The 15,623-nt window shown below is 38.5% G+C and overlaps 1 pseudogene; it reads right to left on the bottom strand.

Moving 5' to 3' along the window:
* Nucleotides 1-714: 714 nt before the first annotated feature.
* Nucleotides 715-1,644, bottom strand: LOC150012183 (homeobox protein NANOG-like; annotated as a pseudogene).
* Nucleotides 1,645-15,623: the final 13,979 nt, after the last annotated feature.

Genomic DNA, 15,623 nt, shown 5'->3' with positions numbered 1-15,623 from the left:
TGTCGCTGGTTCGATCTTCCAGTCAGGGCACATCAGAGAAGGAAAACTCTGACTCCAAAAAACCTCCGCTGCCTTGCGGCATACCTCTTCAGGGGAAAGGCTAAGGGAGTAAACCCCGACAGAAAATCCGGAGCCGGAGTCCCTAAGGCGGTTTGACGTTGTAGTCAACACCGGCAACTCCTGCGGCGCACCTGAAGCCAAGCTGTATTGACTCCGTCTTTCCCTTGGACCCTTCAGCTGCGAAGAGAGGGGGGGTCTGCTGCATGGGCAACAGCAGACCCTCCATATCACCCTGCCCAGGCTCTGTAGCTTCAGCTTCACTGGAGAGGACACTCCAGCGTCATCGCAAGATGTCGATTCAACACGGGAGGAGACAGATACCGTGTCACTCCCGATTCGGACTGCACAGCCATTCTCGGCGGTGCAGATAGACTTTTAAGAAGCTACACCATCGTCTCTCGAGACGGACGGCTGCCGACGACGATAGACACAGACATCTTGTATATGTCGATAGCAGCAAAGCTACAGAAATCTCTGATTAGATTCGTCGTATCTCAGCCCTACTCCTCCAAATGGGCATAAAAAGAATGAGAAGCAGCATATCAAGGTAGAGATACATAGAAAAATCCTAGGAGGAAAAAAAAAAAATCCTTGGATACAACTACTGCCCAAATTGAGATTGAATACACCCGTGATCACACTGAATGTTCATGGCTATATGTTTGCGGAGTTGGGAGTCATGGAGTAATCTTGGAATAAATCCATGGGTTGCTGGGTACTGTAATACTTAGGGGTTTGCAGTATTGCCTCATAGCTTTCCCCAGCAGTTTCCAAGGTGGCCTCTAAATCACTGATGGGAGTTTGCTGGAACTGGATCTGGGGCTGCAGGGATTCCTCTCCGTAACTATAGAACTGATTGTTCCAGCCCTGGTTGTTCCAAGCCTGGTTATTCCAGGCTTGGGGGCACCAAGTCTGACTATTCCAGGAATGGTAGTTCCAAGATGGGCTGCTCCAGGAATGGTTTCTGCAAGATATGTTACTGCAGGTCTGATTGCTCGACATTGAAAGGTTTCCAGAAGCATTCACCATACATCACTGGTGATGATAAGAAGAGAGGCCCAGGTACTCTGTAGTTGCTGAGCTCATCTGAGTTACACGGTTGCTATTTTTTGGCCAGCTGTATTTCTGCCACCTCTTACATTTCATTCTCTGGTTCTGGAACCAGGTCTTAATCTGTTTGTAGCTAAGGTTCAGGATGTTGGAAAGTTCTTGCATCTGCTGGAGGCTGAGATATTTCTGTCTCTGAAATCGCTCATTGAGTACACAGAGCTGGGTCTGTGAGAAGACGGTTCTGACCTTCTGTTTCTTGACCTGGCCTTTCTCCTCGTTCCCTGTACTGTTCTCTAAAGAAATGGGCAGTATGACGTTAGGACTAGTGGAAGAATCAGGGCTGTTCTGAATAAGCAGGTCCATGGAGGAAGGAAGAGGAGAGACAGTCTCTGTGTGGAGTCTCTCAGCAGATGATATTTGCAAGGATGCATAGTTTTCTTCAGGCTCATACATCTCAGGCACTGGTGAAAGTTCCCTAGAATTAGATGCTTCGGGGCAGGGCAGGCTTTGGGGAGAAGCTGAATCCACACTCATGTTGCTTTGCAGTAGCACGCACCAACCAGCCCAATCTAGGAAAAACTCTTAGATCTTTATAAAATCAGAAGTTTTTTTTCCTTAGAAAATAGAAAGAACAATATATTTAATTAGAAGTTTCCTTTTAGAAATGGAAGGAATCTATTAGTTACCCAGGGGGGGAGCAGTGAAATGTCAAGACTAATGTGATTACAATTTCCTAAAAACATTTCATTTGTTCTTTTTCAGTAGCAGCCATCACAACTGCAGCCATCTGACTACAAACATAACAATAATCTTAAAAGGCTATATCACATGGTGTGTGCTGTACTTTCTCCAAGACTTCACAGCAGGTTAATCAATAAAGCAGCATCAGCTCTGAACAATTATAATAAAACACCTTAAGAATGATCCACAATTAAAAGGTAGAGGAGGAGAAAAAAATTCACTTTAGATAAACCAATCTGCCACTCGGTTTGATAAAGTTCTGTTGAAGTGTTCTGACACTCTCGTGGCATCTATCAGCAGAAAGATCTGCAACCTTGAATCTAAATGAACTCTTCAGGTTGTACAGAAGTAAAGAATTATAAGTCTCTCTAGTTATCCGTCGGCAGCCGTCCGTCTCGAGAGACGATGGTGTAGCTTCTTAAGAGTCTATCTGCACCGCCGAGAATGGCTGTGCAGTCCGACTCAGGAGTGACACGGTATCTGTCTCCTCCCGTGTTGAATCGACATCTTGCGATGACGCTGGAGTGTCCTCTCCAGTGAAGCTGAAGCTACAGAGCCTGGGCAGGGTGATATGGAGGGTCTGCTGTTGCCCATGCAGCAGACCCCCCCTCTCTTCGCAGCTGAAGGGTCCAAGGGAAAGACGGAGTCAATACAGCTTGGCTTCAGGTGCGCCGCAGGAGTTGCCGGTGTCGACTACAAGGTCAAACCGCCTTAGGGACTCCGGCTCCGGATTTTCTGTCGGGGTTTACTCCCTTAGCCTTTCCCCTGAAGAGGTATGCCGCAAGGCAGCGGAGGTTTTTTGGAATCAGAGTTTTCCTTCTCTGCTCTCTAGTTATACACACTGGAGTATTACTTATAACGTAGCAACCAAATCCCTATTGAAATTTTACACTGCAATTTACAGAGTTATCTGTATTGATTTTAACAAGTGTTTAAAATATATTTCTGAAATATGACTGCTCTTTGTTTGAACATATGAAAAGTGATAAACACATGCTTATCATTCACTTAGCAATATATACTGATCATCTATCATTTTCTAGACAGGAGGAATTAACGGTACGTTAGTAATATTCATCACTCTTTGGGGACTTGCATTTTCACGATGTTCTCTTCTACACTGAACTTGAAGAATGAGTTAGTGAGAAGAGAGAGTGAGCTGTAGGGCACACATCACGTTGGCTGACAAAGGGGTGAGTGCCAAAATTATCTTACCCTTCAGAATTTACATTGTTTGAGGACAAAAGAAGCTTGTGAGAAAGTGGTGGTATATGCATGAAGCTGACTATTAAAAGATTTGAAGCTAGAGAGTGACATGACTTAAGTTTCCAGTTTACAACTTTGAAATACTTCTATGGATTCAGTGATAAGAATTGATTTTTGAAAAAAGCAAAATTGAGAATATTACATTATTTCAAAGTAGAAGTGATGAAGAGTAGAAATGTTCTCAGTCATCTCTGCTGATATCGGTGAGCTGGGCTCATTCGAAGTCTCCAGTACAGAAGATAAGATTATAGGGAATTTTTTACAAGATAGGTGTCAAGGTCACACTTCACTTTTTGGTCATGGCATCTATTCATCAAGAAAAGAGGTAAATAATGTCTCCTACTCAGATATACTACCAAACACTGGTTAATATATCTTTATACCATTTTGTGGCCATCCAGGCATTGTCCCTCTCATCTTCATATTCCTTTAGTCACTGGTTGCAGTGCACAGGTAATGTTGGTGTTAGGACCTATGAGTAATACCACAGATGGAAGCAGTTGCACTAGGTGTCATTAATATAAAAATTCCATGGAAACTTGATGAATAGAGCACATGTTATTTGCAGCAAAGTAGCTATAGTAGTACCACTCAAAATGTATGGCTATTAGCTTCAGAATTGTAGTAGAATTGTAAATTAGAAATAGAAAGATTGGCAGAGTAACTTCCTAAACTTTTTTGTTTGCTGAGGTCCATTATCAGTAGAATGATGCTTAGGGAATCCATGACAGAAGAACAATCCCTGGATGAATAGCAAAGCAGTAAATAAAACAATATGAAAACAATGCAAAGACTAAAGTGTGCTGGTTTATTTTTTATCCATTAGTAACGGAATGTTGTCCTTGCCATGGGCATATTCTTCATAAGCCTCATGTTTCTGCACAACTTGTCAGCAGAGGCAATGACAACTTTTGCTTAGGGCTTCTTTTACAAAGATGTTTATATAGCAAGCAGCTTCAGAATATAGAGATAATGTTTCCTGGTTCAGAGAGCATATTTGTTTACAATCCAACATAGTAAAGATAATGTCTCCCTCCAGGAGAAAGATTGAACGGCTTTGCTTGTGGTCCCTTTAAACAACTGGGTATTTTTTTAGCTCAGAGTTCCTTAGGTATGATGCAAATGTACTGCACGTACAGCGTTCAGCTGGCCACTTCTCATCATTCTCATTGGACAAGGCAATATAATACAAACATGCAGTTCATGCTGCCTGCTGAGCCATGAGTAACAAAGTGCTTTGTGTTTGACCCAGGAATCTCATATCTTCTGCCAGAAACCATGATGCTCTGGCAGACTAACCTTTCAGCTTACAAACAGGGTAAAACTCTCAAATTCTTCAAAGTTCTCGACAGATGGTTTTTTTATAATGGCACACCAAAAGAGGCATCTCAGCTATTTTTTGAGAACATTTCCATCCTAGTCCTAGTTTTGGGGAATATTCATGCTTTCAATTCAATTCATTATGCAAGTGCCACATCAGTACTGTCACATAATAAACTGATTTGTGACATAGAGGAGGGGAGGGACAGTACAGTCAGAACAAGATATTCCTTAAATTCAATGAAACCTGATTACAGGGTCAGAATATGAGACTTTCAAAAGAGGCCCCAACATAACCAAACCTTCTCCACTTGAATTTATTTGTCTCTACTGCCTGACGCCTTCTCCAGAGTAGAATTATTATGATTTTGTGAGCTATGCATTTAAGTTATGCTTGTAATTAACTTAATAAAGTGCTAAGAAACATTAATCAGTTTTAAAATCTAAGTACAATAGATTATTTACATTAGATTTATAAAGCTGCTGTCAGCATTGTTATTAAATACAGTCACAGAAAATTTACTGACCTTCTAGAAGAATGTCAGTAAATAACTTTTGACTGGAGACAGATATGCAATAAGTTCAAATAATTTAATAATTCACATAATTTAATGATTACATCTAATGCAATCCCCATTAAGATAATTTGTGTTAGTTTATATTGCCGACAAACTTGTGCCTTTTAAGAACCAATTATAATCCCTGGCTGCTGTGGCTCAGTGGATTGAGCATTGGCCTGTGAGCCAAGTGTCGCTGGTTCGATTCCCAGTCAGGGTACGTTACTAGGTTGCACGTCAGGTCCCCAGTTGGGGCGCGAGTGAAAGGCAACCACACGGTGATGTTTCTCTCCCTCTCTTTCTCCTTTCCCCTCTCTCTACAAATAAATAAATAAACAAACAAGCAAATAAATAAATAAATGATTTAAAAAAGAAGAACCAATTATAAAATCTGCTGTATTATGTATGCAGTTGATAAAAAAGCAAAAGGTTAATAATGTAAAAAAATTCTCTAGAACTCTCTGACGCATAGAGGAAATATAAGCTGTGTATGGACCATATTACAAGATTGGATTTGTCACCCTGAATGATAACACTAAAAAAAAATTTTGGTGTGTTTTTCTAACTATATTATATATTGAAATTGCAACATATCATAAGAAACAAATATTCCAAAGAAGAAAGGGCAAAATAAATAAAAAGTAATTTATTGAAGTGGAAGCACAAATGGTCAATTAAAATATGGAAAGATGATTAAACTCCTGATTAGTGTGTAAATATAAAGTGAGTGGAAGAATTTCTTTTTTTAATCTGATGAAGTGCCCACAAAAAATCTGTACTAAATATCAAAGTTAATAGTGAAGTACTGAAAAGATTACCCACTGCCCTTTGAGATCAGGAATTGACAAAAATGTCTGACATCACAACTTGTGTGCAGATAAAATTTACACTGGAAGTCCAATGTAAAATATTAATAATAAAAACAATTTAAAAAGGAAAAGATACAAAGATAGAAAAAAAGAATTAGAATTAATAAGTGACTTTAGTGAGCTGGATATGAGGTTTTATAAGAAATTAATAATATTTATATATTAACAATTAGTACAATAAATCCCCTGGCTGGTTTGGCTCAGTGGATTGAGCGTCGGCCTGCGAGCTAAGTGTCGCTGGTTCGATCTTCCAGTCAGGGCACATCAGAGAAGGAAAACTCTGACTCCAAAAAACCTCCGCTGCCTTGCGGCATACCTCTTCAGGGGAAAAGCTAAGGGAGTAAACCCCGACAGAAAATCCGGAGCCGGAGTCCCTAAGGCGGTTCGACATTGTAGTCAACACCGGCAGCTCCTGCGGCGCACCTGAAGCCAAGCTGTATTGACTCTGTCTTTCCCTTGGACCCTTCAGCTGCGAAGAGAGTGGGGGTCTGCTGCATGGGCAACAGCAGACCCTCCATATCACCCTGCCCAGGCTCTGTAGCTTCAGCTTCACTGGAGAGGACACTCCAGCGTCATCGCAAGATGTCGATTCATCACGGGAGGAGACAGATACCGTGTCACTCCCGAGTTGGACTGCACAGCCATTCTCGGCGGTGCAGATAGACTCTTAAGAAGCTACACCATCGTCTCTCGAGACGGACGGCTGCCGACGAGTACAATAAAAATAAGGTAACTTCTACAAAACCTCTTAAAACATCTAATATCAAGAAATAAACTTAACAAAAATATGCAATACTTTCACAGAAATCTGCATCACAAACTTTAAAAAACTCCTAACAAATGAAGAAATACAACATATTCCCAAGTTGGAAGAGTCAGTTTTGTTAAGGTATCAATTTGCTTTCCATACTGATCTATACACAGACCAATATTATACTCCACATAAATGAAAAATGCATTTTTGTTAGATGAAGCTACCGATATTTGTTTTCTTATTACAGCCCTAACTTGCAATAACCCTGGTAACTGCCGAAAACATAATGTCTAATATAATTCATTGTTGATAAAGATTTGGAAAAAATAAAAAACCTCTACTTGTAAAAAATAAATTTGTTCAAAGCTGATAGCAATTTGGAAATAACTAGTAATGCTGCAGTTATAAGTAGTTTAATATCTAATTCCAGTTTGAGATAAACATTCTAAGTAAACTCTTGCGTATGTACCTAAATGTGTTTGCAGCACCGTAACAGTGATAATTTGGAAACAATTTAAAAGTTAATTGTTGTGACAACAGACATGGGCTTTTAATACTAACACTAAAATGAGAATAAGCATACTGTGGAGGTTCAGAACAAGACACCCAAATATATGCCTCAGAGGTGTGTGGATCATTTTGAATAAAAGGCAACTGAGACTCTACAGGCTCAAGGGAAATTTCTGCTCTCCTCTTCTGATATCTAGAAGAATTTAAATTAGGAACCTGGCCCACACTAAGAATGAAACAGGTCCAGGGAGGGATCCTCGAAGTCCCCACAGCCCATGGTTTGGGGGATGGAAGAAGGAGATAATACAGCTCTTAAAATACTTTGTGTATCTCTGGCAAGCTGATAGATACTAGCTGTGCTACTGCCCCAGAACAAAAGGTGTAAGTGACCTGCAGGATTTAAAAGGAAGGGCAGGCAGCCTTAGGACAAGGAGCAGGTTTGAGAAGCACAATGGAGAGGTGCCATGATGCAGGAGGATGTTGTAGCAGCCAAGCAGCATCAGCTCTGCAGTTTGTGGTCAGGATCCAGCCATGTGGCCTGGGTCAGTAGGAAAGCAGACAGGCTGCTGCTCTAATCGTGCCAGCTCCAGCTGACTCCAAAGCCACCAAGGACTCTACCTTACAGATCCCGACTCCATCTGGACTCTTGGAACTTGGAACGTATGGAAAGGACTATCTCTTAGGATTTGTGCCTTTTGTGGACTTCACCATGATCCAGTGTAAATACAGCACAGGCTTTCCTGGACAATTATATGGAGGCTGAAGTCAACATACCCCAGATTCTGAAGAAGAGCTGACAAATAAGGAATGGGAAACTATTTGGCTTGGTTTTGGTTTATAGCCTTTTGGGGAGCAAGAGAAGTGCTGGGTCCCATGGGAGAACAGAGCTCTGAGCAGGAGTGCTCCCAGCCCCACTCCCCACCTCAACGTTGGGATATTGTAAATAAAGACCTGTTCTTCTCAACAATAATTGTTATGTCACACACCAAGTCACCACATGAACAAGACCCGGTTTGCTCTGTAACAAGAGCTACTACCAGAAGTGACCTTACCTATCTATATGGCAGGGCAAACTAATAATTACTGAACATGTTCTCTCTCTGCAATGACCTTCTGAAGCCTCGAGGTGCATTACCTCATCCCTAGCTCAGAATGTCTTATATACCTCAACCCTCCCCCCCCTTTTTAGCTTTTTTATTGTTTTATTATAGTTGTCCCATTTCCCCCCCCATTGTTCTCCCCTGTTCCACCCATCCCTCCCCCACAGTCAATCTGCACCCTGTTGTTCATGTCCATGGGTCATTTATACTAGTTCCTTGACTTGCCCATTCTCCTTTTCCCCCTTCTCCTTCTTTTCCCACTTCTTCCCCTCCCACCTCCCCTCTGGTCACTGTCAGTTTGTCCCTTGTTTCCATGCCCCTGGTTCTATCTGACCTCTTGTGCACATGAGGTCTCTGACTCTCTTATGTATGCAGGATCCCCATACATATGTTTGTAATTAAATTTGGTCACTTTCTCTGCTTAATCTGTCTCATGTTTATTTGATTAGACCATCTGAAAGAGCCTTGAAGGTGTAAGGAAAAAGTGTATCTTCACTCTCCCCCCTAATAGTGAGAGTCAGTCACTATCACCGGCATATGGCAGAGATTCAAAGGCAGGCAGTAGAGTGAGAAAATGAAATAAAGTGGGAAAAAAGAAGGTTTCAGGTGCACTGTGATTGGAGATTTTTGGCAAGGGGAAGCAGAGATAGCACTACCTAGAAGCAAAACATTTATGCATTATGTTCAGGGGGCATATTTAGCTTTCTTTGCTTGGTCCTCAGAAGCAGGGACAAAAATTACAGAAGCTGACAGATATTTGACTCAGTTATTTACTATCTTGAGCTGATTTTTGTAGAGGTTGTGAATCTGGATTCTGTTTTTATATATGGTATGGTAATTGTGTTTGTATATTCAGTCTATCACTACGTGATTTTGAAAATAAGAAAACTAAATTGTCAAGTATCAAAATAATAATTTCTCAGAATAAAACATTAGCTGAAAAAGTAGAAAAAAAATTTAGGTAGCAGAATATGATAGGATTCTAGGAAATAATATCATATTTTGTAATAGGGGTAATATGTAATAAAAATACTATAAAACTGCAAAGAAAGGATACATGCTAACTTTGGTAGCTTTTCTCTCTAGAAAGGAAAACAAATGAAAGGAAGAATAGAGCTCTAGTGATATGTATAACATTTTTTTTTGAAAAATAAATCTAGATAAACCAAAAATAAATCTTGTAAATATGGGCTTATAGGTATCTATTTTTTACAATTTTTGAATATCTGAATATTTCACAATCACATTTTAACCTTCCTCCTTTTTTTCTTTTTCTCTTCCTCCTCTTATTTCTTCTGTTCCTCCTTTTTCTCATCTTTCTCTTCTTCTTCTTAAAAATCAATGTCCTTCACCTGATCCCTGGATACTATAATTAGCTAGCAGCAGACATGGCATAGATAGGACTCAAGATTTAATTGTCCACTACAGCCAGCAGAGAACAAAAACATGTCGATAGGGCTTCGATAGGGCTTACTATGTAAAACAATGGGGGATGATCGTGATTGTGGTAAACCTGAATGAGAATATTGCAATTAAAGACTTTCAAACTGAGAACAGTTTAAACCATTGTGTAAGCCAGACTTTCATTTGGCCCATTTGCTGTTAGGGTTTGAACAGCATAAAGATCTCTCTTTTAGCTATAATAAAGGCAGTGAACAAAGGCATGGAATATTTCAGAAGAAACAAATGCTAATGCTCACTAACAGGAATGGAGGAAGCGAGGGGAAATCTTCAGGGCCTGCATAGGCTGGATGAGCAGTATGAGACTGAACCATTCCTGCAACCCACAAGCACTTATGGAGCCTACTCTAAGTCAGGTATTGTGCCAAGTACTAAGTTTCAAGGAGAACCCAAAAGAGGTCAGAGCCTAAAAAATGAGAGTGTCCTGAATTAAAGCAGATACAGCAAGCCTAAAAGAGCCAGATTCCTTTGAAATATTTTTAGACATGAGGAATTGTTTGTTAAACAAAAACACAGTAGGTACTATTAATTTCTAAGTGAGGCTGTCTCTACCAGCAGACAAGAAAGAATCAGGAATCAATCGTTACCCCAATACACTGAAAGAGAAAGTAAGATAGTCTACAGGAATGAAGAGTATTAAGAGATCTATAGACTAATATCAAATGGGGAGCTCTCTAATTATTAGCTCTTAAAATTAGTTAAAAAATATTTAAGTAGGTACCTGTAGTAGTACATAGATGAAGAGAGCCAAGTGGCAGGTCAGTGACAGTGGGGAGATACACAGATGGACCTCCAAACAAGCTAAATCTTTTAAAAAATTCTTTCTCTGCACTGGCATAGGTAGCAAGATGCCACTGGTGCATAATTATTCTCCTGAGACACATGTGGATGTCCTGAACTGCTAGTCCTTAATTCAACAGTTTGCAACCATAAACTCCCATGGGTCCATCAGTTATGACATATTTTGCATGTGAGTTATCCCTATGAATAAAGTATTGAAGTTTTTTTTCCTCGAGTGAAAGGGAAAGTGGAGTGACAATTAGATGTCATGGGAATACACAGTATATGTTAATATCACCCATTATATGTGATACAATAAAAAAAAAGAAGAGAACTGGTGCCTTCACAACATGGGGGAGAAGAGTGGGCTGAAGCACAGGAGTGTGCAGATGGAGGAACGCAGGCTTAGGATGTCATGTTGTATTGTGTAGATATCTGAAATAAAAAATTACTGTAATACTGATAGTCATGCAAAAAGAATTTACACAGAACAAAAGCCAAACCCATGTAATCTGACTGTAGAAAAACATCAGTGATATTTTAACAAATAAAATTGAGAATCCATTGCAGCTTCATGGTAGAAAGAGTTAAACATGCAAAGAAGTTTGTAAAACAATAGTACTTTTGTTGAAACTGCTTTCAGAATTTATACTTTATTATTTTGTATAGTCCACAGTGATAGTTTCTCTTTTAGAGTGGTTTTATTTTAAATTATTAAATATTTTAGGCATATTAGAAAATGAGAAGAATAAAATAAGAAACCTCTTTATACTCATCGCAGGACTGAAACCCCTCTAATTCCCGTAGATTTTTTTCAATTACCTGTGTATGCGTGTGTGTGTGTTTTGAGAACACTTAAAATCTATTTGCTCAGCAAGTAGTTTTACAAAACAGACAAATACAATTTAATACCAACTTAGGCAAATAAACCAGGACACTGACATCTTATATTACTCGGAATCTCAGGCAGCAATTTCAAAAGAGTACACAAAAGATTTGATCAATGGAAACAGCTCTGAAAAACATGTATTAACTACCATATTGACTATTGTAAAAGGTGCACCTTTACATGTATTTTTCAGTATATATGTTTTTAAAAAAAAAGGCCAGGATTTAAAATTCAATGATCATATAATTACTACCTAAGAGTGCAATATAGCTGCAGACAAAATTTTAGTTTCTGTTTCAATGTGCTTCTTTAGCTGCCTTAAAAAAAATCAAAGCTTGCTTTATACATTATACATAAACCAATATGGAGAAATGCTGCACAACAATTCCATTGGTGAAGTAAATTCTGAATTATTATATATTTTTATATTCAGTTACCCTTCTTGGTATAAAACTTCATAACATTTTTCTGTAACATCAAAGGCTTAATTTCTGAGTTACCTGATATATTAAAAATAATGCATCCCTTCCTTCTTTTAATCCAACTTCCTGAAAGATAAATTGTAATGTCTTAATATATTAACTTCCTATTAAAATATATACAGATTTCTCAGATGTGGGGAACCAATTTGACAGTCTTGTGAACTTTACATCTACTGGACCGCCTACTAGTTGCCATAATAGCTTTAGGAGCCCTGGATACTAGAATTGGAAGGAATATATATTCTATATCTGTGGATAGCTCATTGGATCAAAGAGAAAACTTACTATTTTTATAAATTTACCACCACAATATCTTCATGGTAAATGTCAATCCATAAAATGAGTTTAGCAGGAATTGGTTTTACCTCGGTCTATGACCAATGTTATTTATAAAATTATAACCATGCTTTTAGTTTTTATTTCTATTTTTGACATAGATTTACAAAGTAGTTGTAAGGCTATACTTCCAGTTAAAATTCACTCTGTCCCTCAACATGTGTTGGAGTCTACTGAGATTATCAGCATAAAAAGACTTTGGTAATAATCTTCCTCAATTCATATTTAAACTCTTATGATTGATGAAAGGAATACATAGATAGACCTCCACTCATACTGTAATGGAAGATCTTCCCCTCCAGGACATTCTAGAATAGTGTAGGCAAGCTAAAATTAATTTTAAATTCCTCATTCTCAGACAATCTACTTCCTGGCCAACCTTATTCTGAGATCAAAAAGGATGGCAAACTGGCAAGATGGAATACAAATTTCTATTGATGCTGAGATAAACAAATTGACCTTTCAAATCCTTTCATGATCTCCATATTTTTAAACAACTCTATTTAGTAGCAAATAAGTAGTCTTATCTAGTTTTTTAAATCTCCAAAGTTTGAAATAGCTTTTGAAAAAAACCTCCTTGACTACTACATAGTAGATACAATTTTTTTATTAAATAAATGTAGTTAAAAAAAGATACAAAATTATTTAGAAATATCTCTCAATGGTAAACTCTATTTCTTGACAAATCTTTTTATAGTTAACAATTCTAGTTTTGTTTATTAAATGATTAAAAGTTATTTCTTTGGGACACAATCTCTAACACAAGTTCTTAATAAGAGGGTAAATAAGACAAGATTCATGACTTTAAGGAGTTCCCAGATAATTACTTTTAAAAAGACACACTTTGGATGACTAATTGTAACCCACTACTTTATGATCCCTTTATTGAAATAAAGATCATCCACAGTAATGGCCAAGTCTTATATTTACACTTATCTGATGAATAGGAAAGATGCTGATGTTGACCATGGAGACATGCTAGGTCAATTGGTGCCAACTTGAATCAATCAATAGAGTGAAGAAAATATGATGGGCTGGTCATAAGGTGGAGAACTATAGCTTTTACAGCTGTATAATCCAGTTCAGTAAATTCATATGCTTCTGATTCAAGCAGCTAGTATCCACAAGCATTTTTCTCTCTTTACAATTTTTTTTCACTTACTACATTTTTTCTTGCAGCGTTTCCCACTATTTGATGGTAACTCTTAACAGTATCTGTTCTTTCATCAGAATCCACACTCTAATTTAGATTTGCCAAGCAGGTCTCTTTTTTTATTGTTGACACTATTACAAATGCCCTCCAGTCTCCCCCTACCCCCTTGGCCTTCACCACATTGTTGCCTGTGTCTATGGGCTATGCACAAATGCATATATGTTTTTTGGCTCATCCCCTTACAATTTCTAAGAACAAACATACTGCTATTTGATAAATTCTATAGAAGTACTTTGATGACAATTGTAAAAGCACAGGGAGAAATACATTCTGCAGGTGTTGAACAGGGAAGAATTTCAGGAAAAACATCTGAAGTGGTGGCAATTTAAAACTAGCAGTATTTGTCAAATCCACCAAAACTCAGGAGAAATTTCCAATAGCAAAAGCATGTTATGGACTGAAGTAAAACAGCAGGAGAGTAAGACCTGAGAAGTTATTTCACTAACCCCCACTGAATATTGCTTTTTGAAAAATATAAGTGCTTCACTTAGAAGGTCCTTCTAACTCTATGGCATAGTATCTATATAGCTCTGTTCAGAGGCAACTACATAGGGCCACTAGTTTATTACTAATTTTCATCTACATACCTTTGGTTACACTTTCCAATAGAGCAGCAGTTCTCAACCTGTGGGTCACAATCCCTTTGGGGGGGGTCGAATGACCCTTTCACAGGGGTCGCCTAAGACCATCGGAAAACACATATATAATTACATATTGCTTTTGTGATTAATCACTATGCTTTAGTTATGGTTGGGGGTCACCACAACATGAGCAACTGTATTAAAGGGTCGCAGAATTAGGAAGGTTGAGAACAACTGCACTAGAGCAACATGGACGAAGGCAGAACTTACCACACGATGGTGATTTCAGCTGTAAAAAGGGTCAAAATACTAGAAGCCAAGGGAGCAATAGGAGTTATAGTCATCTCTGTCCTGTTTGGTGTTGCAAGCACTTCAAACTATTCCAAATTGTATAAGAGTAACTATCTGTCACTACTACACAAGTATATAGTTTCTGAGAGCAAACGTTTTCTTCTTTGCTCAGCAGAGAAAAATCAGGTAAGTGACCTTGACATGAGAAATTTGCTTAAGGTCTGTGCACAACAACAATGTCTGCTGCTTAAATCTTAGAAGATTTCGATAGCATCCATAGGTATGATAAGGGGAACTAGTGAAAATCCATTTATGCTGTTTCTTGGCGACTAGGAGATCTGGGTAAATCTCTCTTGTGTGAATAAGCGTAGAGGACTACAATAGAAAGGAAAATAAAAATAAGGACTAGAACTGGAATCTTGTATAAGAACTTGCCCTCAAAATATTAGAAATACAAAATACCATAACATAGTCTAGGGAGAATATCCCTATTATGACCTCTAGACAGGCAACTAAAGGAGATTGCAGAGAGCATGAAGGATATTTTTATCCAGAAGGAGGGCAACAAAAAGAAAGACGGTTTTAGGGCATATGGTAGGCCATTTTTTTACATCTTTGTCAGTTTCAGTGCTCCTGAGATCACTGTGTCTCAAAAAATTTGGGGCAGTGCCTGGTATGGGAGGGTGGGTCAAGTCTGAGCCTCTACCCCAGAGCATGAAGCAAAGAGCATCACTCAGAGGTAAAGCCCCACCACCACTTTCTACCTCTTGCATTATTGTAGGGAAGTTGTCCTTGATACTGTCTGAGGAAAGCATAAGAAACATATTTTAGAAATGCTTTGGATAACAATTTGAGGCCAGTTTTGTGATAAGGTTGAGACTATTTCAGAGAAAGAGAGAGAGCAAGTGCTCACTCCTTTAAATTGTCACATCTGTTTACAGAAATGTCACAAAGCTTACCCAGGATAATATACTTGGTTTTTCAATGCTCTCCTTCAACAATGTGGTGATAATAAACAGTTGCTCTGTAAAGGAAGGCAAAAGAAATTGTAGAAATTCATGGGATAAGTGGAAATGGTCACAAGCCCATTCAAACTGGAAATGTATCAAAGGTTTTGGGAGATTGGGTTCTAAGTCCTAGACTTTTAAATCAACATCTTACTTCTTTATCTATCATTAGTGTAGTTTCTACTTAACTATATGTATGGAAATGCCTTTTGGTAGAAATGAAAAATGGGCAAAGGACCTGAACAAACACTTCTCCAAAGAGGACACACAGAATGTCCATAGGCATATGAAAAAATCCTCAACATCACTAGCCATCAGAGAGATGCAAATAAAAACCACAATGAGATACCACCTTA

The sequence above is a fragment of the Furipterus horrens genome, unplaced genomic scaffold (genome assembly GCF_987537825.1).
Source record: "Furipterus horrens unplaced genomic scaffold, mFurHor1.1.pri manual_scaffold_4, whole genome shotgun sequence".
Classification (NCBI taxonomy): domain Eukaryota; kingdom Metazoa; phylum Chordata; class Mammalia; order Chiroptera; family Furipteridae; genus Furipterus; species Furipterus horrens.
The sequence above is the reverse complement of the archived record's forward strand: the minus strand, read 5'-3'. Positions and strand labels throughout refer to the sequence as shown.